Source organism: Aulostomus chinensis, chromosome 1 (assembly GCF_037954235.1).
Source record: "Aulostomus chinensis isolate RoL2024-O1b breed Wild chromosome 1, RoL_Achi_v1.0, whole genome shotgun sequence".
Classification (NCBI taxonomy): Eukaryota; Metazoa; Chordata; class Actinopteri; order Syngnathiformes; family Aulostomidae; genus Aulostomus; species Aulostomus chinensis.
Window position 1 is genome coordinate 10,352,208 of NC_141320.1, and position 23,424 is coordinate 10,375,631.

At 42.5% G+C, this 23,424-nt stretch overlaps 1 long non-coding RNA gene and 3 other non-coding genes across 4 annotated transcripts in view; all 4 read right to left on the reverse strand.

Moving 5' to 3' along the window:
- Nucleotides 1-2,831: 2,831 nt before the first annotated feature.
- Nucleotides 2,832-2,903, reverse strand: trnaa-cgc (transfer RNA alanine (anticodon CGC)). Its single transcript has one exon. It is a non-coding gene; the product is annotated as a tRNA-Ala (tRNA).
- Nucleotides 2,904-8,828: 5,925 nt separating this feature from the next.
- On the reverse strand, nt 8,829-8,901 carry trnak-cuu (transfer RNA lysine (anticodon CUU)). Its single transcript has one exon. It is a non-coding gene; the product is annotated as a tRNA-Lys (tRNA).
- Nucleotides 8,902-12,603: 3,702 nt separating this feature from the next.
- On the reverse strand, nt 12,604-12,685 carry trnas-gcu (transfer RNA serine (anticodon GCU)). Its single transcript has one exon. It is a non-coding gene; the product is annotated as a tRNA-Ser (tRNA).
- A 2,722-nt stretch (nt 12,686-15,407) lies between these two features.
- The window catches only part of LOC147270308 (uncharacterized), a 43,109-nt gene continuing 35,092 nt past the window's right edge, over nt 15,408-23,424 (reverse strand). The window contains exon 4 of the long non-coding RNA XR_015115678.1: nt 15,408-15,692. This is a non-coding gene — a long non-coding RNA (uncharacterized LOC147270308). The remainder of the gene's footprint in view (nt 15,693-23,424) is intronic.

Sequence of the window (23,424 nt, forward strand, 5' to 3'; positions counted from 1 at the left end):
GAACTCAGGTTGTCAAAGGTTGTTGAAGCTGAGCTGAAACGAATCCCTTGGGCCAGCAGACGTTCTCTTTTCTATCCATGTTAGAATTAAATAGATGAGGACTCCCAACTCCTTGAACCGTTGAGCAAAGGAAGTCAGAAGTGAGGTTCATCTTGAAAGAGTACCAAACTCCATGTGACGTTAAAGGGAGACAGGATTCAGGTCTGTCCTCCTCAGCATGGATGAGGACTGCAAGGTAGTGATTGGATGATGATCCCTTAAGGAGTGAACTGACACACTACACTAACTGTGTCGGCACTGTTTTGACACTGTGTTGGCCACTCAATAGCGACCCCTGCAGGAGTTCTCAATCATTGCAGGTAAACAAACTGAAAAAAGATGGAAAAGCTTCCATACTGCTAACCCAACATCAGCCTGTGAAATAACATTTAATCGCTCATCCTTTCCTTCAAATAGCATCTCATCATTGTAGAATTTCATTTGTTCAATTTGTTTGTGTAAATGCTGAAATGAGTCGCTATGTAAAATGGAGCAAATTTGTCTATAAAAAAATTCAGAACTGAAATTTTCAACTTCTCTATGGAATTTTGTGAACTTAAGTGTTGAATCATATAAAATAAAAGACTAAAAAGTGATTCATTTCTGCATTTTTATTGAGGAACACAAATTCTGTCAGGTCCATTCACGTCAAGAAACAATGGGATGATAATGTGCTTGATTGTTTATTCTAGCACAAACTGGTGGTACGGCTCTGTTCAGAGGAGTCCCCTGAGAATTTTTCATGAGCACCATGAAACAGGGGACCAGCAGCATGAGGGAAGGTTCTCCCAGTTTAAGACTGGAAGAGCAAACATACCCCCGTGAACAGAGCAGCAACATGACATGGAATGAACTATGCCATGTATACACGACAAGGTGGAGCTGGGGAGGTGGAGGGTAGCAAGTTGCGAGCAGGAGCAACTGTACAGGAAATGGCAGCAGATAGCAGCAGGCAGAGCAGCATAGCCAGAAGCTGTTGAGGCCGTGTGACATTTAAGTTGAGAGGGGCCAATCAGAAGTGAGGGATTTGATCAGCTGATGCGGAGCAGCTGTAGATAAGCTGATTGATCAGTTCGATTGATGGATGGGAAAGCCAATCGCGGCTTTCTCGCGGACTTTAGCTTTTTGGTGACAGCGCCACCTATCGAATTAGATGACAGCAAAATACTCCTTTCTAACTATAGTATAAATGGTTTCTTCCAATTCCACCAAATACTTTCTAATTTATAGTTTTAAAGGTTCATTCCACCAAAATACTTTCTAATTTATAGTTTTAAAGGTTCGTTCCACCAAAATACTTTCTAATTTATAGTTTTAAAGGTTCGTTCCACCAAAATACTTTCTAATTTATAGTTTTAAAGGTTCGTTCCACCAAAATACTTTCTAATTTATAGTTTTAAAGGTTCGTTCCACCAAAATACTTTCTAATTTATAGTTTTAAAGGTTCATTCCACCAAAATACTGCTTTCTGTCCAACTTCTCAGTTTTAAAGGTTCCTTCAGTTGAGGGATCCTGGTTCTGTGTGAGGGGTTGAGGGTCGATATGGGATGATGAGGAAGATTTCATGTCCCGATGGTCCTGCTAAAGTAACTGTGAGTCATGATATCAAACAATGTCACCAAAATATGCTTGAACTCTTAAAATGGCAATAAAATCTACTGGAATCATTTTACCACAAACACTTTTATTGTGTTTTTGTGAGCATCATTTTTCAAACATTATAACATAAACTTTAAAAAGGGTCCATTCACTAACACTCTTACTTGAAGGTAGTCACTGATATCAGTAAACAGCTGATAAAGATTTGTGTTCATGTTTTAATTCTCTACTCTGACCTGTGCTGAGACACTGGACCAGAGAGGAAGACCTGCTCAGCCTCCTGCATGGACCAATTCTGCAGCTCAGTGATGACGACGAGGGATTCAGCATTGAGTTCATTTTTAAACTTTTTGGAGGAAACACCTGTAAATTAACCAGCAGTTACTGGTGATGCTTCACAGTTTCCAAGCTCAAACGGCCTCCTGCTTGTTGGACTCACAATTTCCAAAAAATGGAGACATCAAAAGTCAAATCATGTTTTTGTTTGGTTTTGTTTTTTACTGGAGGAAAACTTCAAATTGTGATGATGTGTCTGACTTAGAAACTGAACCCCCAAAAATCAAAAAGTCTCCTTCTTCTGTGCCGTGATCTCAGAGCTGATCATGATTGATCTCATCAATAATCCTTGGCAGCCGACCAGTCACACACAGCCCCCCCCCCCACACACACACACTGAGACATGCAGCAGCTCACAGTAACTGCCTCAGTCACACAGCAGATAGACTCCTTTCTATAACAAGATAAGCAGTAGAAATGGATGGAAGTGATGATGAACTGATGAACAGGTGATTTGTCCAAAAGTCAACATCAGATTCATTTCCAATCTGTGGAAGCAGTTTCATCTTGAGGTTCCAGGTAAGAACAGCCAGCTGTGGGCTGACACACATCTCTTCAGGAGCACTTCTATGCTCCAAACTTGCCAGGTTGAATTGTGTCTGTATTCTGAGGGCAGCAGGAGGACGGAGGAGTGAGGACACACACATTTGGAACTGAGAGCAGCTGTGTGTGGGATTTCCCCAGCAAAGATAAAACCAGCTCCTTCATGCTGGCTATGAAGGCTCACAGTCACACTGACCCTGCTACAAATACTTTGATATGCAACAGACTGGTTTCTCTTCTGGTAGTTTGTTATCAACTGTTGTCACATTTATGGATCAATTTAGCTGATAAGATGAAGGCTCCAAAGGACCAGCTGGAGATGCCGGGGATTGAACCCGGGGCCTCATACATGCGAAGCATGCCCTCTACCACTGAGCTACATCCCCTCTGTCAGAGTCATTGTTTAACTGATGCAGCAACACAAACACAGACACAACATTTTTATTCTTCATTTTAGGGATAAAAAGGAAGTCAGCCTGTGATCTCAAAGGCTCTGTGATCTCAGTAGTTTCACTGTGATGTCAGCCCACACAGCCTTAGACCACAGAGGCAAGTCAGGCTCCAGGAAGCTGAGGCTGCTCCGTTCTCAGTCCAGTCCAGAGTGAAGGTTTTCCTCTCAGAAGCTTTCCAATCCAGCCCAGATCCTCTCTGACTAGCAGGAGTCTTTGACCAGGAAATGAGAATTATATTGAACGTCTGCTCATCCTCAGAATGAAGTAAAAGTATTTGTGTTCCTAAAATAATCTCCAGATGCTAAGATCAGTTATTAACATTGATTGACAGCTCTAAACTGAGCCACCATCACTATACAGTTGCAACTGAAATATTTAGAAATATTTCAAGGAAGCAGCAGGCCCTCATCCGCCCTGGTCCACCCGACTGTGTCCCCTGAGACAGATGACAGCTCGCTTCTGGCAGAGGCAGTTAGGTTGAGGACCGTTGCTGATGTCATCAACCGATGTCTCCATCACAAAAGGTGACAGACAGGATGGTCATGGACATAAAACAGAGGTCGAAGAATGAGAAAGAATGGTTGTCCTGACTGAAGTTTAGCTTGAGCTTTTTAATTTGTTACTAAAGGAAGTACTGGTACAAGTAAAGGCAGGCGAACTTTCCACAAATATTCAGAATTAACTTTGACAACCAAAACATGAACCAAGACGACAAAATAGTGAACATGAAAAAGGAACCAGTCCCACCTTCTTGTGTGTTCCTGCTTAAGTAAATGTTTATGAAGATTTGTTGTGTTCTTTTTCCAAAGGTCCAGCCAGCATTGCAGGTCTCAGGAGAAGGAGCCACTTCAGCAGGATCTGTGGGACAAATCCCCCCACGGTGAGACCTGTCCAGCTCCCTGCAGCTCTGCAAGTGTTACCAACTCTTCATTCCAGCTGTTTGGTTGAATCCCATTTTTTCACCTTTGAACCTTTTGAACACTGATGAGGAGGTGAGGCTGGAGGCAAAACCACAACCTCACGTCAGCTCACAGGATGAACCAAAATGCCAGACACTTCCTGTCACTGCTCCAGCACCACCTGTCTCCCCTCCATGTCTTTACCATCTGTGCAGCTTCCTGCTGTCCCTGGACCCTCACAGGTGATCGCTCCACCTGGAGCCTCACAGATGGGTTCAAACCTCCCAATACCTGCAGCCCAGCCTCGACCCACTCAGACACAGTCACCCGTTCAAGCTGGGCCTGGTACCACACTCCAGTACAGACAGAGAGAAAGAAGACACACGGGATCCTTTGAAGAAAATGTAATAAAGACAGGAAGCCCCCATCACATTGTCAGTGTTTCAGTGACTGGCATTGGGAAGAGACTGAGACAAAGTCACGTTATGAATGGAGGGCTGAGTTGGAGCAGAGGGGGGCAGGATCCTGGGGGTGGACTGTCTTTAGGAGGCTGAGGTGTCTGGTGGTCTTGGTGGACCCTCTGCATCTCAAGCTGAGACCACAGAGTCCTGTGTTCTTGAGTCATTGTGTATAGTCTCTGTTGTTGGCGAGGTCAGTGTGGTCCTTGGTGGTCTAGTGGCTAGGATTCGGCGCTTCGCGCAGCCCGCGTTCGATTCCCGGTCAGGGAATGAGTTATTTAGAGGTTGAGGGAGAGGTGATCAGGTGGTCCACATGATGGTGGAGGTGATGAACTGTGAATCCATCATGGCTCCACTCTCACCCCCATTGTAGTGTTCTTGGTTCACTCTGCCATGGCCCCATGTTGAAGGGTGACTGTCTCATTCAGGTCCAACCCTTTGTTAGACTCTATTAAGTCACTGACTCCTGCAAGGACAAACTGTAATCCTCCTTAGTAGCTTTGGTTCCTTGCAGCACAGAAAGTCTGTTCACTGATGTAGGAACTGAAAATCTTAGAGCTCCGGTCCTTCGTTCCTTCCTCCACTGAGCAGAAGAAACACAGAATAGTGGGCAGTTCCTCCTACAGTTCTCAGAAAGTCTGAGGGCACCAAAGAAAGGAGGGAAATGCAATCAATGTTGAATTATTTTACATTTCTTATATTTGATCAAAGATAGAACTTAATAAGCGTCCATCAACCTGCAGGACAAACTCCTTCACTGTGTGGGAGGTTCAGAGTCCCTGGTTTGATTGCAGCTTTGACCTGAGCAGGTGTTCATCCACATCTCAGTAACAGGGGACACTTTATCACACCAGTGGACAAACATCAGCATTCATCACCCAGCAGCTCCTCTGATCAACAGAACAAGCTGAAGTATTCTGACAAGGAGGGCATGGATCCCTCTACCTCTCACATGCTAAGCTAGCACTCTACCATTGGAGCTAAGTCCCCTTTTGAGCTTCCATTTGAGTTTTCTGTTCCCATCTCTATGGTAACGGTCAGTTTTGACCCACATCTTCAATCAGCTGTAAAATTCACTAAAAACAATTTTCTATCATCCAAGTTGTTTCCATCTCTTGGTTTCCTTGTTAGGCTTCCTTATCCATGGAAATATTGATTTGAATATTTTGTTGTGGGCCTCTGGACCTTTTTTTAGTCAGTAAACCCTCAATTTCAATTAAAAAAATGATAAAATGAACCTTTGGGTTTGGCATAAAAGTCTTTTTTTCAGCAACAGAACTTTAATATAAACACTAAATGAAAAGCAGAACAGGCCAGAACACAAACTCTGCTCTGCCGTCCTTCCTGGTTACTGGGCATGGACTGCTGGAAGGGGCATTTTCCTCAGAAAGGGACAAGACGTTCATCCACTCTCACCTCTGGCCCTGGGTTGAATGTTGGTGCAAGGAGCTGCACCCATCTTTCCCAGACATCCCCAATGGGGGCAAGCTTGTCAGTTCTTGCTCCGGTGTCTCTGTCGTCAAATCTGAGGACTCTTGATGTTCGTTGAAAGTTCTGAAGTGGCCTTGTGGCCCGGAAAATATTTCTGCCTGTCGATGCGTCCCAGAGACGATCAGTGGCCTCACTGCAGGATCTGAACACTCCAGGAAGAAGAAGAACACCAATAGAAGCATCCAGGTGTCCCTCATCAATGTCTTTCCACTTGTCACCATGGACTTTTTTTCCTTTGAGGTTTGTCACAGCAATGCTGACTCTTTGTAGTGACAGTGGCATGAACAGAACCATCAACCATAAACAGCTCCAAACATGTCTTGATGTCACTGCCTCTCGTCACAGCAAACCTTGTGATTCCAGGGCTCATTTTGATGACATCAGCAGCAGCTGCCCTGCCATGTACATCAGGAGACACTGAGCTCCAGCCAATGTTCCCTCTAGTTTTTCATGTGTCTGGTTATCCTCACAAGCTCCCTGAGCTCACTGAGGACCACTGTGAGCACTGAAACTGGGAGACGGTTCCACAGGAGGGGAGCCTGATAGCTGAAGCCTCTGGCTCCATTCTACTTTCAGAACTCTAGGAACCACCAGTAACCCTGCATCCTGGGAGCGAAGGGTTCTAGCTGGATAATAGGGGACTAGGAGCTCTGTCAGGTAGGAAGGAGCCTGACTGTTGAGGACTTTGATGGTAGAAGGAGAATTTAGAATTCTATTCTGAATGTGACAGGGAGCCATGCAGAGAAGCCAGTACAGGAGAGACATGGTCTCTTCTACTAGTTCTAGTCAGGCAGCAGCGTTCTGGACCAGCTGGAGAGTTTTCAGGACCCACTTCTTCTTTTGGTCACAGGTTTGAAGATACCTGTGGAAGTGAAAGGAAAGGCTGCGAGAGACCTGCCACACCTCTCCAGTGACATGATGGCAGTGGTGGGATTTGAACCCACACCTCCTCAGAGACTGGAGCCTAAATCCAGTGCCTTAGACCGCTCAGCCCCACCACCTCACTGTGCTGTTCTCTGAGTTGGTCTGCTAAAGGCATGTTGAAGAGGAAGTAACATAATGATATAAAACTGATTCTGAAGGGGGACCCCTTTCCTCCCACGGTCACAGGAAGTGACAACAGCGCTGCTAGAAGCAGGAAAGAAATGGTAAAAGGACTCAGTTTGTACAGAGCCTTTCTACCTCAGCAGCACTCAAGGAGCTGAACAATGTCCTCTCATTCACACACACTCACACACTGATGCTGAAGGCTGCCATGCAAGGAGCCAACCTACTCATCAGAAGTATTTAGGGGTTCAGTCTCTTACTCAAGGACACTTTGACATGGTCACTGGAGAAAGTGAGGATCAAACCAGCCACCCTTTGGTTGCCAGACGGCCACGCTACTCCTGAGTCATGTGACCTGGATAAGATGGTGAACTACAGCTGATCGCCATGCTAGCAAACCTCTTTTGTTTGGTTTGGTTGTTGTTTAGTGACTGTGGATGAATACACAGGAGAAGTTGAGCATAAATTTGTGTTCCCTGTTCACTTGAATATCTGTAGGAGTGTGAGGTGGAAATACTACTTGGAGGAGAATGAGAGTTCAGTCTCAGCGCTATGACCTGTGCTGACACTAAAACATGTCAGCCCACAGAACAAAGATGGCAGTCCTCTGGGAAAGCAGGTACACCACACATACATGAAGAAACCCTACAGGAAACAAATATGTTGCCAGAGACTTTTACTCTGTTTTTGTTGTTTACCCAAGTACAGGATTGGAGGGAGACTGATGGTCGCTGTTTGGGTCATGTGACTGAAGTCATCCATTCATGTCAGTGATTTCACTTGGCAGGACTCTCATTACCAAATCGGCCGCTCTGCAGCACAATACACAATCATTAGCTCAGTGCTACGTGAGCCAAGAGCAGCAGGTGAGCAGACAAGCCGCGTTACCTGTCCGAAGCAAAACATCCGGCGCGGAAATGACGTCACCCGTCAGGAGCAGCGAGAGAGAGAGAGAGAGAGAGATGGGGCAGGGAGGGAATCGCCCCTCTTATGAGTGAGGGCGCCTCCGGTGGTTGGCTGTGCAATTGCCAATTAGGCATGACAGCTCACAGCTGTCTGTGCTGCCACACACCGATTCAGGCCTGGACTCCTGTCTCGCTGCCAAACTCCGCCTGACTCCGTAGAGCTGGTCAGCCTCCACTCAGTCCTCTTCATTTGGTTGGAGGTCACCATCGTTCATCCTACACACCTTTCCACCTGCCTCTTTGACGTCTACTTGAAGCTCAGATAAATCCAGGCTAATTCATACCTGCTACTCAATATGGGCCTTAATTACTCTGCTGGAATTATCACTCTGTCTTAAGGGTTTTCTTAATTGTATTAAATCCTCTTTAATTTCCAAGAAGTCTTCCAACTCATTCATTCATGCAAGCCACTGATCCACAAGACCTCATTGATGAGCTTCAACCTGAGACTGAGTGTTTCTCGTTGGACGAGACACCCATTCAATGAGACTCATTGTCAGTCCATTGAAATCTACTGGTGTTCCTGGTGAGTTGATTTAACAACATGAGCTGACAGAATCTACGTTCAGGTAGGAACCACCACATCCAGGGGTCTGGACCTTTGAGCAGGCAGAGCCATCAAAGTAGCAGACTAAGCTAGCAGACGTTAGCATTGAGAAGAAACTGATACCTGAGCCTACTTTTGGGTCTGGTCAGGTGATGACACAATAATATGACATCATTGTCAGACTGACGCCTGCTCAACACTGACCAAACACTATGGCATTGTGGGAAATTTCTGCTTGGCTCGCGTCCATCAATACATATGAAGAAATTTCTCCAGAATCAGGATTGACAGTGGATACAATTGATTCCAAACTGGTTTTTCATTCTGAGTCGGGTGCAGGTGTGGAACTTCAGACACAGTCTGTGTTTGTGTTGTTCATTCAGTGATTTTTCTTACAATTCCCAATCACAGCTGCAGAAAGTGAGAGAACAAGCAGGGATGTTCAAGATGAACGCCCAACGTGGGGCTTGAACCCACGACCCTGAGATTAAGAGTCTCATGCTCTACCGACTGAGCTAGTCAGGCTACATCAGAGTAGCTTCAATAGCCTGAAGTGATCAGAGTGAGAGACGCTACAAGCTCTCCATCAGACTCACAGTCACATGAGCCATCACATGATTGATGAATGACCACAAACACCTTCATCTTTGACAAAGAAGTCAAATAAAAGGTGAACCACAGATGAGACACCAGTGGTAAAAACACTAAAGTGCTGTCAAGGAGAAACAGGATACGAGCAAACACACACACAAGTTACAGAGAGAGAACTCTCCCAGAGGGAAACACTCAAAGGAGAACCTAGACATCATCAGGCTGGATGACCTCATCAACATGAGACAGGTGGATAGGAAACAAGCTCAGAGATGTCAGGAACATGAGATCCAAGTGGTGAGAGAGCAAGAACTGGTGAGGTTCCAGAACCAGGAGTGAGGTGGAGCCTGCATCACCTACTGGGAGCTTTTAGTCTAAGGTTCAACTTGGACTTGAATGATTTCTGGAGAGACAACGTGCAGGGAGGGAATTTGGAGATGAAGAACAAGTTCCTCTCAGGCTTTCATGGAGTTTCCAGGAGTCAAACAGACCCTCCTCTGATTGGTTGTCAGATGTGTTCTCATTGCACCACAGCCTCCAGGTTGAGGGTTCTGGTCCGAGTCAGACACATTGACACTGATGCTGCTGAGCCTGAAGGGAGGATGAAGAAAGGAGTGTCTGAGAGAGCTTCACCAGACCAACTGTCCAGTTGAACAACAAACACTAGTCAGTAGGAATGTTGCTGCTGGGACCCTGATTCAAACCAGGGTTGCTGCAGCCACAACACAGAGGACTGACCACTAGAGGATCAGGGCCTCCTGGAGGCTGAGGTTGGAGCTGCTCTGTCTTTGTCTCACTGAGAGATCAGAGACAATTGGAGTCCACAAAGAAATCATTGAGAAATCAAGGAGAGATCAAAGAAAGAATTCTAAGATTAAAAACAGAACTCTGAGATCAAAGGTTGAAGTTCCCCAAGGTTCAGTTTTAGCTCAGACCCTCTTTAATATCTCTGTACTGCCACTTGTCGTCAGGAGACTCAGTATAAACCTCCACAGTCCTGCTGATGTCACTCAGCTGGACATGTCTGTGTCTCCTGGTGACTCAGGACCAGTTGATGTCCATTAACCTGTCATGGAGGCAGAGAACAAAACTGAGGTCTTAATTAAAGCTGGAGGCAGTGTTGTTAGGGCCTGAGCCTCCTTCTGTCCACTGCAGAAAAGTAGCAGGAGTCATCCTGAATCCAAGGATGTATTTTATGAGAGCGGTGGGACTTGTATTTTAGGAGGTAGAAGCCTCAGTGTGACACCAAGTGAGAATCAGAGCTGAGCCTCTAAGAGCCCCTCCCCCGCTGCTCTCTGTCAGAGTGGAGAGGAGAGAGGATTTTTGGAGAGTTTGTTGTTTGAAAAAGGCTCATCAATCCCCAGATTGTGGTCAAAAGTTGAATGTAACATATTTTAGTAGGCATTTTTGTCAGGAATGTAGTGAAGTTATTTGTGAAGTGGAGAGAGTTACAGTGTAGACGAGAGAAGCGTCAGTTTGAGGCTATGTGTGTCTGAGGAGACAGCCTCCCATTGGTTTACATTGTAGGGTGAAAAGTGGGTCCTGGACTTTGTCATGACTCAAACAATTTGTAGTTGGTTTCTGTTGGTTTGGTTTGCTTGACTGGTTGTTGTTTGTTGACCTTGCAAATCCATATTTTGTGTTCTGGCTTGTTCTGCTTTTCATTTTGTGTTTGTATTAAAGTTCTGTTGCTGAAAAAATAAATCCAGGGTTTAGTGACTAAAAAAAGGTCCAGAGGCCCACAACTAAATCTTCAAACCAATATTTCCATGGATAAGGAAGCCTAACAAGGTCACCAAGAGATGGAAACAACTTGGAGGATAGAAAACTGTTTTAGTTTATTTGACAGCTGATTGAAGACGTGGGTCAAAACTGACCGTTACCATGGAGATGGGAACAGAAAGCTGACACAAGAGGAAGGTTCCAGCTCTGAAAAAGGAGTTTGATCAAAATCTTGAACTGCCAGTAGAAATATCCTTTTGTATGTTGACCTTTGTTGACAGAAGTCACTTTAGCTTGGCAGTGAAAAGAATGGCTGCTAGCTTGACAAAGAACTGCACAAACCAGGTTCAAGCTGGACTTTGGACCCTGGTATCTGCAACGACTCCATCAACTCCTAATCTAGCAGCTCTGCTGGGTCCAACTATTTTACAGAACATTTGACAGACCTGTGGAGCAGTGAGGACACACATGAGTGGACCTTTGCTATCTGGGTGTCCTCCAGTCACGTGACTGAAGTCATCCAGTCACATGACTGAAGTCATCCATTCATGTCAGTGATGTCACTTGGCAGGACTGTCATTGTCGTCTCATTCTAGAAAAGAATCCAGACTCCACCTGTGGCTCCATGATAACTGATGGACCTCTGGTTGGAGGCTGGACGATGATGTTTGGACTTGAAGGAAAACTCCTTGTCCAAATTCCATTGTGTTCAAAGTTAAAGTCCCACAATAAGAAGTAGCTGAATCTGACAGGTGGAGGTTTGGAACTACAAGATGGTGATGTTTTCTTGACTTGATGCTCTGACTGTCAGGGTGGATGACAGCTTCTTTCTGCTGCTGCATCTGAGTGGCTATGATTGGAGGTTTTACCTCCCAAGGTTGTCTGGTTCCAGGGGACATTTTAGAATTCCAGTCCCCAACCTTGGCTGTTCTGAAACTCTTCTCCTGAATCACTCCTGAGCTGCAGCAAGAACAAATACCAGTGCCAACCAGATCAACTTCATGGCTGCTAACAGCCTCAGACACTTTATTTCCATCAATCTGGAGCCAAGAAGGCCCTCACCTGTGGTTCTCCTCCAGGAGGGTCCAGGTTCTGCCATTGGGGCTCCTGGTGCCACTGCCAGAGAGCCTCAGCTGCACACTGCAACATTTCAACAGGAGATTGACATTCCTTCAAATGTCCTGACATCTGATTCCAATGGTTCTGTTCCATATTTATATTTTAAAATCAATCACACAATGAAAGCTGCCTCAGCTGGTTTAAGAGAGAGAACAAGCTAAGAGGTCTGAAACCAGTAAAATATGCTTTTCTGTGTGCAAACTAGTGAGGGGCATGGAAGGATATTTTACCACCAATACAGAACCCAGACTTTAGTCATGTGATGAGATGGCGACTCTGATTATGAAGTTAATGGACAAAATGTGACTTGAAAGAAAACACATTAAAAAATACTAACTAAACTAAATAAATGAATAAAGAAGCAGCACAAATAACGTTTTCTTCTGCACAAATTTACTGGTATTAGACTGCATTTTTGGTTAATGAGTAGATGAACGAGTGTCACATATATATTATATACATGTGATACATGAACATGGCTTTGGACAAAAGCTCAATGAAACTGTAGGATTGTAGAATGATTTAAACGTTCCAAGTGGACTGTTTCAGGTTTCTAGAAGACGCTTCAGCTCTCATCCAAGAGGTGTCTTCAGTTTTCTTCACTGATGGGAGGCTTTATGGCTCTAAGGGGGCGGGACCTTCTCCAGAGGTGATTGACACATGTGAGCTCTGGGTGTCAGAGTTGTTTTGGTCAGGTTGTGAAAGGGAAGTTGACTCAACTGGTATCTGTGTCAGTTAAAAGCCTCACAGTTCAGAGTCTTTCCATAATCTAGGAGCAGAAACTAGAGACACTTGCGACGAGGATGGGATTCGAACCCACGCGTGCAGAGCACAATGGATTAGCAGTCCATCGCCTTAACCACTCGGCCACCTCGTCTGCTAACAGCAACCCTGACCTTTGAAACAGCTGAACTCTTTGGAGCCCATTTGTCGGAAATGGACCCAGCAGGAGCCACTGAACACAACTCTGACATCATCAGGCTTCTTCCCAGCAGCTTGGTGCTCCAGAAGGAAGAATCCAGACCATCGCTACATCATCAGAGTGAACACCAGCTGATGTTGACCAGTTTAACAAGCCTTTGACTGCTAAATGACATCCAAGCTCAGATTCTCTTGTCCTGGTAGAACAAGTCAGTGTTGAAGAAGATGAGAGCACCAGTCTCTTTCATCCAATGCTGGAACAGCGTTAGACTGAAGGTTAAAGGCAAGTTTTGAACTGAAGAAGCTTCTTGGACCTCTAAACTTCTTAACTCTCTTTCTCCAAGAACTGCGCCTGGACGACGGCCGTTTCCAGCGCTACTTCAGGCTGACGAGGTTCCTGTTCGATGACCTGTTTGTGAGGATCGGTGCCAGGATATCAAGGTCCAACACCAACTCCAGGCTCCAGGACCGTTGACATGACTTCCCTGACGCCAGGGGAATCTCAACGCTGACAGGCTCTCTGGACTCCTTGTCATGAGAATTTGTCACAAAAGTTGAATACTTTCAAATGCATGAATACGCGTCACTCACGTTGCCGGCGAGTACACACACCAGTTCAGCTCTCTACATGGACTTTACATGTGAACTTGTTGCACGAAAATTTGTGTCACGATTGATGTGAACACGCCTTCAGACTGTGAGGGCTGACATCACAGTGAAATGACAGAGATCACAGAGCCTTTGAGATCACAGGCTCAGTTACGTCCAGTTGACCAGATTTTACTTCGCTTCGATCTACGATGACCTGGATGAATGAGAACCTACACAGACATCTTGCCGAACACTATGGGAAGGACATCCTTAGTGTGGTGCGGGAATGCGAAAGGACTGCAAGGAAAATCGCAGACTACAGGAACCATCTACGTTCCAACCTCCGATGCCGCCAACACAACCTCATTCCCACTAGCCTACTACTAGGATCCACCGTGAGGGGCCACAGGGCCAGCAAGATTTTGGAACGGGCACAAAATCAGCTTCTCAACGAGAGAGTGAGACAGGTCCATTTCACCATCGAGGGACTAAAGACCAAGCTAGATCACCTTAATCAAGAGTTATCGCCATTTTTGCCACCCGCCATCTTGGACAAGGTCACCTCCTTCGTTGGGACAGCCCAACTATCTCAACATCAGAAGAGCAAGGAGAGGCAGAAAAGGACATTCGCTCGCCTCCAGTCTCGCCTCGACCGGGAACGAGAAGCAGAAGGCCCAACCCCAGCGGACTCGCAGGACAGGTGGATAAGGAACTTATCCAACAGGGAGCTCACCAGTCCTGAGAAACGCGTCCTTGCCAAAGGAATGAACTTTGCTGTCACCCCGAAACATCTCCCGACGGTGGACCTCATCACTGCCACAGAATCCGCCATCAAGAAGAACAACCTCTCCACCACAAAAGCAGATGAACTACGACTCAAGGTCACAGCGGCCCTCTCCGAAGCGAAGGTCCCCTCTGCCAACCTCTCGGTCCAGGAAAGGAAGGCCTTGAATGCACTGAGCAAAGATGAGAACATCACCATCCTTCCGGCTGACAAAGGAAGATGCATGGTGGTCCTTGACACAACTGACTACCAGGACAAGATCAGTTCTCTTCTCAGTGACATTCACACATATGAGACCTTAAAACGCGACTGAGTTGCTGCTGCCAGCACAGTCCATTAGCATCTGAGTGGTCGGTGAAACTCCCTGACACCGCACAACGACTGTCGTTTGGGGAGGCCAGGTGAGTCTCGGGAGGGTCGTTTCCACCACAATAGCACTGACCACTCCCACATAGGTTTATAAGCTGGAGTTTCCACACTCTTCACTAGAACTGAAGAAGCCTCTCGGATGAGAGGTGAAACGTCTTCAAGATAAACTTACGTCCATTTGACCAGATTTTACTTCGCTTCGATCTACGATGACCTGGATGAATGAGAACCTACACAGACATCCCTAAAATGAAGAAAATAAATGTTGTGTCTGTGTTTGTGTTCCTGCATCAGTTAAACAGTGACTCTACCAGAGGGGGTGTAGCTCAGTGGTAGAGCGCATGCTGAGCATGTATGAGGCCCTGGGTTCAATCCCTGGAATCTCCAGCTGGTCCTGTGTAGCCTTCATCTTATCAGCTCAAGTGATCCTTAAATGTGACAACAGTCGATTCACTATCAGAAGACATCTTCTCCATGTTCAAGTTGGGCTAACTTTCCACAAATATTCAAAATTACTTTTGAAAATGAAAACATAGATCAAACCTGCCCTGTCAATCACCCACAATGGGCGGGTCATCCCACTCCCTATCAGGTTCCCCACTCCGTGACCCAGGAGGCTCCCTCTCCCTATCAGGACTAGAAATCCATTGGGGTCTCCCTGCTCAGGTAGGAGTCCTGCCCACAACGTTAAGCTGTTGATGTTCTAGAGGAGACAACATCTGATCTTTGTTAGATCCACCAGTCAAAGGTTTTCTTTAAAGGCTGTAGCAGCTGAGAATGAGGGAAAGAGAGAATTAATAACCATCTTAGTGAGGACATTTTGAAAAATGATGACATTTTATTGACTTGTAGCACTGCAAAAATCATCTCCCCTCCAAAAACCCTCTTCTCCAACTCTGTACTCAAGTTGTCTCCTCATCAGGCACCACAGGATCCAGGACGTTCAGTCAAAAAATCATTAGTGATTTTAAAAATGTCCATCAAACACAAAATAAGACTTCAAACAGGTTTACAATTTTATTTTATGTTAACACATTTTGTCCATTTTGCCTCCACACTGTCCTTCATCTCATCATTTAACATCAGGACTGCTCCCAGATCAGCTCCATGACCTCATCCCAGCACCACAGTACCGTGCAGGAATGTTCCACACGGTTGACCAAACTTCCATTGCAGAAGAGATTCAGGCAGTTCCACCCACGCCATGCATCCTTGTATGCTGTAAGTGTGAGGCAATACAATACAGTATGTTTCAGTGACATACATTGAGACAGAAGACCTTGGTTTATTGGGTGATGTTTATTGACATGCCAATTGGATTGTGGTGCCAATATGGCTGACTTGGTCGGTGTAAATCTTATCATCACAAAACAAAGTACACACAAATGTTCAAATTACTTTTCTAGACTTTAGTCCCCAAAGGAATTTCAGGCACCTGAAAGTGACTTTCATAAATCTGTGTGTCTGTGTACAGTACATGTCCCAAAAATGGAAAATAAAATTATTGGTCCCCAATCTCAAGGATAAAATTACGCTACAGTGATGTAGTGAGAGTTGCTACAAACCTCAAAATGATGCTACAGTGATGTAGTGAGAGTTTCTACTAAACTTAAAATAATGCAACAGTATTGTAGTAAGAGTTGCTACGAACCTCAAAATAATGCGACAGTCATGTAGTGAGAGTTGCTACTAACCTCAAAATAATGCGACAGTGATGTCGGAAGAATTGCTAATGATCTCAAAATGATGCTAACAGTAATGTAGTGAAAGTTTCGAATAACCTCAAAGTGATGTTGACAGTCATGTGGTTAGAGTTGCGAGTAACCTAAAAATGATGCTGACAGTGATGTAGTAAGAGTTGCTAATAACCTCAAAATGATGCTACAGTGATGTCGTAAGAATTGCTAATGATCTCCAAATGATGCTACAGTGATGTAGTAAGAATTGCTAATGAACTCAAAATGATGCTAACAGTAATGTAGTGATAGTTGCTAATAAACTCAGTGATGCTGAATGTAATGTAGTAAGAGTTGATACAAACCTAAAAATGCGAGTGATGTGGGAAGAATTGCTAATGATCTCAAAATGATGCGACAGTGCTGTAGTAAGAATTGCTAATAAACTCAAAATGATGCTAACAGTAATGGAGTGATAGTTGCTAATAAACTCAGTGATGCTGATAGTAATGTAGTAAGGGTTGCAACAAACCTTAAAATAATGACACAGTAATGTGGTAAGAGTTGCTACGAACCTCAAAATAATGCGACAGTGATGTCAGAAGAATTGCTAATGATCTCAAAATGAGGTGACAGTGATATTCTTAAGACTTGCTAATAAACTCAAAATGGTACTGACGGTAATGTAGTGATAGTTGCTAATAAACTCAGTGATGCTTACAGTAATGTAGTAAGTGTTTCGAACAACCTCAAAGTGATGCTGACAGTCATGTAGTAAGAGTTGCTACGAACCTCAAAATAATGCGACAGTGATGTCGGAAGAATTGCGAAAGCTCTCAAAATGATGCGACAGTGATGTAGTAAGAATTGATACCAATCTCAAAATAATGCAACAGTGATGTCGTAAGAATTGCTAATGAACTAAAAATGAGGCTAAAAGTAATGTAGTGAGAGTTGCTAATAAACTCAGGGATGCTTACAGTAATGTAGTAAGTGTTTACAACAACCTCAAAGTGATGCTGACAGTCACGTAGTAAGAGTTGGTACGAACCTTAAAATAATGCAACAATAATGTAGTAAGAGTTGCTACGAATATCAAAATAATGCGACAGTGATGTCAGAAGAATTGCTAATGAACTCAAAATGATGCTAACAGTAATGTAGTGAAAGTTTTGAATAACCTCAAAGTGATATTGACACTCATGCGGTTAGAGTTGCGAGTAACCTAAAAATGATGCTGACAGTAAGATAGTAAGAGTTGCTAATAACCTCAAAATAATGCTACAGTGATGTCTAAAGAATTGCTAATGATCTCAAAATGATGCGACAGTGATGTCAGAAGAATTGATAATTATCTCAAAATGATGCTAACTGTAATGTAGTGAAAGTTTCGAATAACCTCAAAGTGATGCCGACAGTCATGTGGTTTGAGTTGCGAGTAACCTAAAAATGATGCTGACAGTGATGTAGTAAGAGTTGCTAATAACCTCAAAATAATGCTACAGTGATGTAGTAAGAGTTGCTACGAATCTCAAAATAATGCGACAGTGATGTCGGAAGAATTGCTAATGATCTCAAAATGATGCGACGGTGATGTCGTAAGAATTGCTTATCATCTCAAAAGGATGCTAACTGTAATGTAGTGAAAGTTTCGAATAACCTCAAAGTGATGCTGACAGTCATGTAGTAAGAGTTGCTACGAACCTCAAAATGATGCTGACAGTCATGTAGTATAAATTGCTAATGAACTCAAAATGATGTTAACAATGACGTAGTGATAGTTGATAAACTCAGTGACGCTTACAGTAATGTAGTAAGTGTTTCGAAAAACCTCAGAGTGATGCTGACAGTCATGTAGTAAGTGTTGCTAATGAACTCAAAATGATGCTAACAGTCATGGAGTGATGGTTACTAATAAACTCAGTGATGCTTACAGTAATGTACTCAGTGTTTCGAACAACCTCAAAGTGATGCTGACAGTCATGTAGTAAGAGTTGCTACGAACCTTAAAATAATGCAACAGTAACGTATTAAGAGTTGCTACGAATATCAAAATAATGCGACAGTGATGTCAGAAGAATTGGTAATGATCTCAAAATGATGCGACAGTGATGTCGTAAGAATTGCTTATCATCTCAAAAGGATGCTAACTGTAATGTAGTGAAAGTTTCGAATAACCTCAAAGTGATGCTGACAGTCATGCTGTTGGAGTTGCAAGTAACCTAAAAATGATGCTGACAGTGATGTCTTAAGAACTGCTATTAAACTCAAAAAGATGCGAACAGTAACGTAGTGATAGTTGCTAATAAACTCAGTGATGCTTACAGTAATGTAGTAAGTGTTTCGAACAACCTCAAAGTGATGCTGACAGTCATGTAGTAAGAGTTGCTACTAACCTCAAAATAATGCTACAGTGATGTCGTAAGAATTGCTCATGAACTCAAAATGATGCAAACAGTAATGTAGTGAGAGTTGCTAATAAACTCAGTGATGCTTACAGTAATGCAGTAAGTGTTTCAAACAACCTCAAAGTGATGCTGACAGTCATGTGGTTAGAGTTGCTACGAACCTTAAAATAATGCGACAGTGATGTCGGAAGAATTGCTAATGATCCCAAAATGATGCGACAGTGATGTAGTAAATATTGCTAATGAACTCAAAACGATGCTAACAGTAATGGAGTAAAGTTTCGAATAACCTCAAAGTGATGCTGACAGTCATGTGGTTTGAGTTGCGAGTAACCTAAAAATGATGCTGACAGTGATGTAGTAAGAGTTGCTAATAACCTCAAAATAATGCTACAGTGATGTAGTAAGAGTTGCTACGAACCTCAAAATAATGCGACAGTGATGTCGGAAGAATTGCTAATGATCTCAAAATGATGCGACGGTGATGTAGTAAGAATTGCTAATGTTCTCAAAATGATGCGAATAATAATGGAGTGAAAGTTTCGAATAACCTCAAAGTGATGCTGACAGTCATGCTGTTGGAGTTGCAAGTAACCTAAAAATGATGCTGACAGTGATGTCTTAAGAACTACTATTAAACTCAAAAAGATGCTAACAGTATCGTAGTGATAGTTGCTAATAAACTCAGTGATGCTTACAGTAATGTAGTAAGTGTTTCAAACAACCTCAAAGTGATGCTGACAGTCATGTAGTAAGAGTTGCTACAAACCTCAAAATAATACTACAGTGATGTAGTAAGAGTTGCTACAAACCTCAAAATAATGCTACAGTGAAGTCGTAAGAATTGCTAATGAACTCAAAATGATGCTAACAGTAATGTAGTGAGAGTTGCTAATAAACTCAGTGATGCTGAAAGTAATGTAGTAAGTGTTTCGAACAACCTCAAAGTGATGCTGACAGTCATGTGGTTAGAGTTGCTACGAACCTTAAAATAATGCGACCGTGATGTCGGAAGAATTGCTAATCATCTCAAAATGATGCTGACAGTCATGTAGTAAGAGTTGCTACTAACCTTAAAATAATGCAACAGTAACGTATTAAGAGTTGCTACGAACCTCAAAATAATGCGACAGTGATGTCGGAAGAATTGGTATTGATCTCAAAATGATGCTAACAGTAATGTAGTGATAGTTGCTAATCAACTCAGTGATGCTGACAGTGATGTAGTAAGTGTTTCGAACAACCTCAAAGTGATGCTGACAGTCATGTAGTGAGAGTTGCTACGAACCTCAAAATAATGCGACAGTGATGAAGGAAGAATTTCTATTGATCTCAAAATGATGTGACAGTGATGTCGTAAGAATTGCTAATGAACTCAAAATGATGCTAACAGTAATGTAGTGAAAAATTCGAATAACCTCAAAGTAATGCTGAAAGTCATGTGGTTAGAGTTGCGAGTAACCTAAAAATGATGCTGACAGCGATGTCGTAAGAATTGCCATTAACCTCAAAATGATGCTAACAGTAATGTAGTGATAGTTGCTAATAAACTCAGTGATGCTGACAGTAATGTAGTAAATGTTTCGAACAACCTCAAAGTGATGCTGACAGTAATGTAGTAAGAGTTGCTACGAATATCAAAATAATGCGACAGTGATGTCAGAAGAATTGATAATGATCTCAAAATGATGCTAACTGTAATTTAGTGAAAGTTTCGAATAACCTCAAAGTGATGCTGACAGTCATGTGGTTTGAGTTGCGAGTAACCTAAAAATGATGCTGAAAGTAATGTAGTTAGAGTTATTAATAACCTCAAAATAATGCTACAGTGATGTAGTAAGAGTTGCTCCGAACCTCAAAATAATGCGACAGTGATGTCGGAAGAATTGCTAATGATCTCAAAATGATGCGACAGTGATGTAGTAAGAATTGCGAATGTACTCAAAATGATGCGAATAGTAATGGAGTGAAAGTTTCGAATAACCTCAAAGTGATGCTGACAGTGATGTCATAAGAACTGCTATTAAACTCAAAAAGATGCTAACAGTAACGTAGTGATAGTTGCTAATAAACTCAGTGATGCTTACAGTAATGTAGTAAGTGTTTCAAACAACCTCAAAGTGATGCTGACAGTCATGTAGTAAGAGTTGCTACAAACCTCAAAATAATGCTACAGTGATGTCGTAAGAATTGCTAATGAACTCAAAATGATGCTAACAGTAATGTAGTGAGAGTTGCTAAAAAACTCAGTGATGCTGACAGTAATGTAGTAACTGTTTCGAACAACCTCAAAGTGATGATGACAGTAATGTATTAAGAGTTGCTACGAACCTTAAAATAATGCAACAATAATGTAGTAAGAGTTGCTACGAACCTCAAAATAATGTGACAGTGATGTCGCATGAATTTCTAATGAACTCAAAATGATGCTAACAATAATGGAGTGAAAGTTTCTAATAACCTAAAAATGAAGCTGACAGTGATGTCGTAAGAAATACTATTAAACTCAAAATGATGCGAACAGTAACGTAGTGATAGTTGATAATAAACTCAGTGATGCTTACAGTAATGTAGTAAGTGTTTTGAACTACCTCAGTGATGCTGACAGTCATGTAGTAAGAGTTGCAACGAACCTCAAAATAATGCCACAGTTATTTCGCAAGAATTGCTAATGAACTCAAAATGATGCGAAGAGTAATGTAGTGATAGCTGCTAATAAAATCAGTGATGCTTTCAGTAATGTACAAAGTGTTTCGAATAACCTCAAAGTGAGGCTGACAGTCATGTGATTAAAGTTGCGAGTCACCTAAAAATGATGCTGACAGTATTGTAGTAAGAGTTGCTACGAAGCTAAAAATAATGCGACAGTGATGTAGTAAGAATTGCTCATGAACTCAAAATGATGCTAACAGTAATGTAGTAATGGTTACTAATGAACTCAGTGATGCCTACAGTAATGTAGTAAGTGTTTCGAACAACCTCAAAGTGATGCTGACAGTCATGTAGTAAGAGTTACTACTCACCTCAAACTAACGCAAAAGTAATTTAGTAAGAGTTGATACGAACCTCAAAAAAATGCGACAGTGATGTCGGAAGAATGGCAAATGATCTCAAAATGATGCTAACAGTAATGTAGTGAAAGTTGCGAATAACCTAAAAATGATGCTGACAGTACTGTAGTAAGAGTTGCTAATAACCTCAAAATAATGCTACAGTGATGTCGTAAGAATTGCTAATGATCTCAAAATGATGCTTACAGTAATTTTGTGACAGTTGCAAATAAATTCAGTGATGCTGACCGTCATGTGGTTAGAGTTGCTACGAACCTTAAAATAATGCGACTGTAATGTCGGAAGAATTGATAAACATCTCAAAATGATTCGACAGTGATGGAGTAAAAATTGCTTATGCACTCAAAATGATGCTAACAGTAATGTAGTGAAAGTTGCAAATATCCTCAAAGTGATGCTGACAGTCATGTAGTAAGAGTTGCTACGAACCTAAAAATAATGCCACAGTTATTTTGTAAGAATTGCTAATGAACTCAAAATGATGCTAACAGTAATGTAGTGATAGCTGCTAATAAAATCAGTGATGCTTTCAGTAATGTACTAAGTGTTTCGAACAACCTCAAAGTGAGGCTGATAGTCATGTGATTAAAGTTGCGAGTCACCTAAAAATGATGCTGACAGTAATGTAGTAAGAGTTGCTACGAAGCTCAAAATAATGCGACAGTGATGTCGGAAGAATTGGTATTGATCTCAAAATGATGCTAACAGTAATGTAGTGATAGTTGCTAATCAACTCAGTGATGCTGACAGTGATGTAGTAAGTGTTTCGAACAACCTCAAAGTGATGCTGACAGTCATGTAGTGAGAGTTGCTACGAACCTCAAAATAATGCGACAGTGATGAAGGAAGAATTTCTATTGATCTCAAAATGATATGACAGTGATGTCGTAAGAATTGCTAATGAACTCAAAATGATGCTAACAGTAATGGAGTGAAAGTTTCGAATGACCTCAAAGTGATGCTGACAGTCATGTGGTTCGAGATGCGAGTAACCTAAAAATGATGCTGACAGTGATGTAGTAAGAGCTGCTAATAACCTCAAAATAATGCTCCAGTGAGGTAGGATAAATTGTTAATTAACTCAAAAATGATGTGAACAATAATGTAGTGAAAGTTTCGAATAACCTCAAAGTGATGCTGAGAGTAATGTGGAACATGTTTTGAATAACCTCAAAGTGATGCTGACAGTCCTGTAGTAAGTGTTGCTACAAACCTCAAAATAATGCGAAAGTAATGTAGTAAAAGTTGCTACGAACCTCAAAATATTGCGACAGTGATGTCGGAAGAATTGCTCATGAACTCAAGATGATGCTAACGGCAATGTAGTGATAGTTGCTAAGAAACTCAGTGATGCTTACAGTAATGTAGTAAGAGTTTCGAACAACCTCAAAGTGATGCTGACAGTCATTTAGTAAGAGTTGCTAATTAACTCAATTCAATGCTACAGTGATGTCGGAAGAATTGCTCATAAACTCAAAATGATGCTAACAGTAATGTAGTGATAGTTGCGAATAAACTCAAAGTGATGCTGACACTCATGTACTAAGAGTTGCTACGAACCTCAATATAATGCAACAGTAATGAAGTAAAAGTTGCTACGAACCTCAAAATATTACGACAGTGATGTCAGAAGAATTGCTCATGAACTCAAAATGATGCTAACAGTAATGTAGTGATAGTTGCTAATCAACTCAGTGATGCTGACAGTGACGTAGTAAGTGTTTTGAACAACCTCAAAGTGATGCTGACAGTCATGTAGTAAGAGTTGCTACGAACCTCAAAATAATGTGACAGTG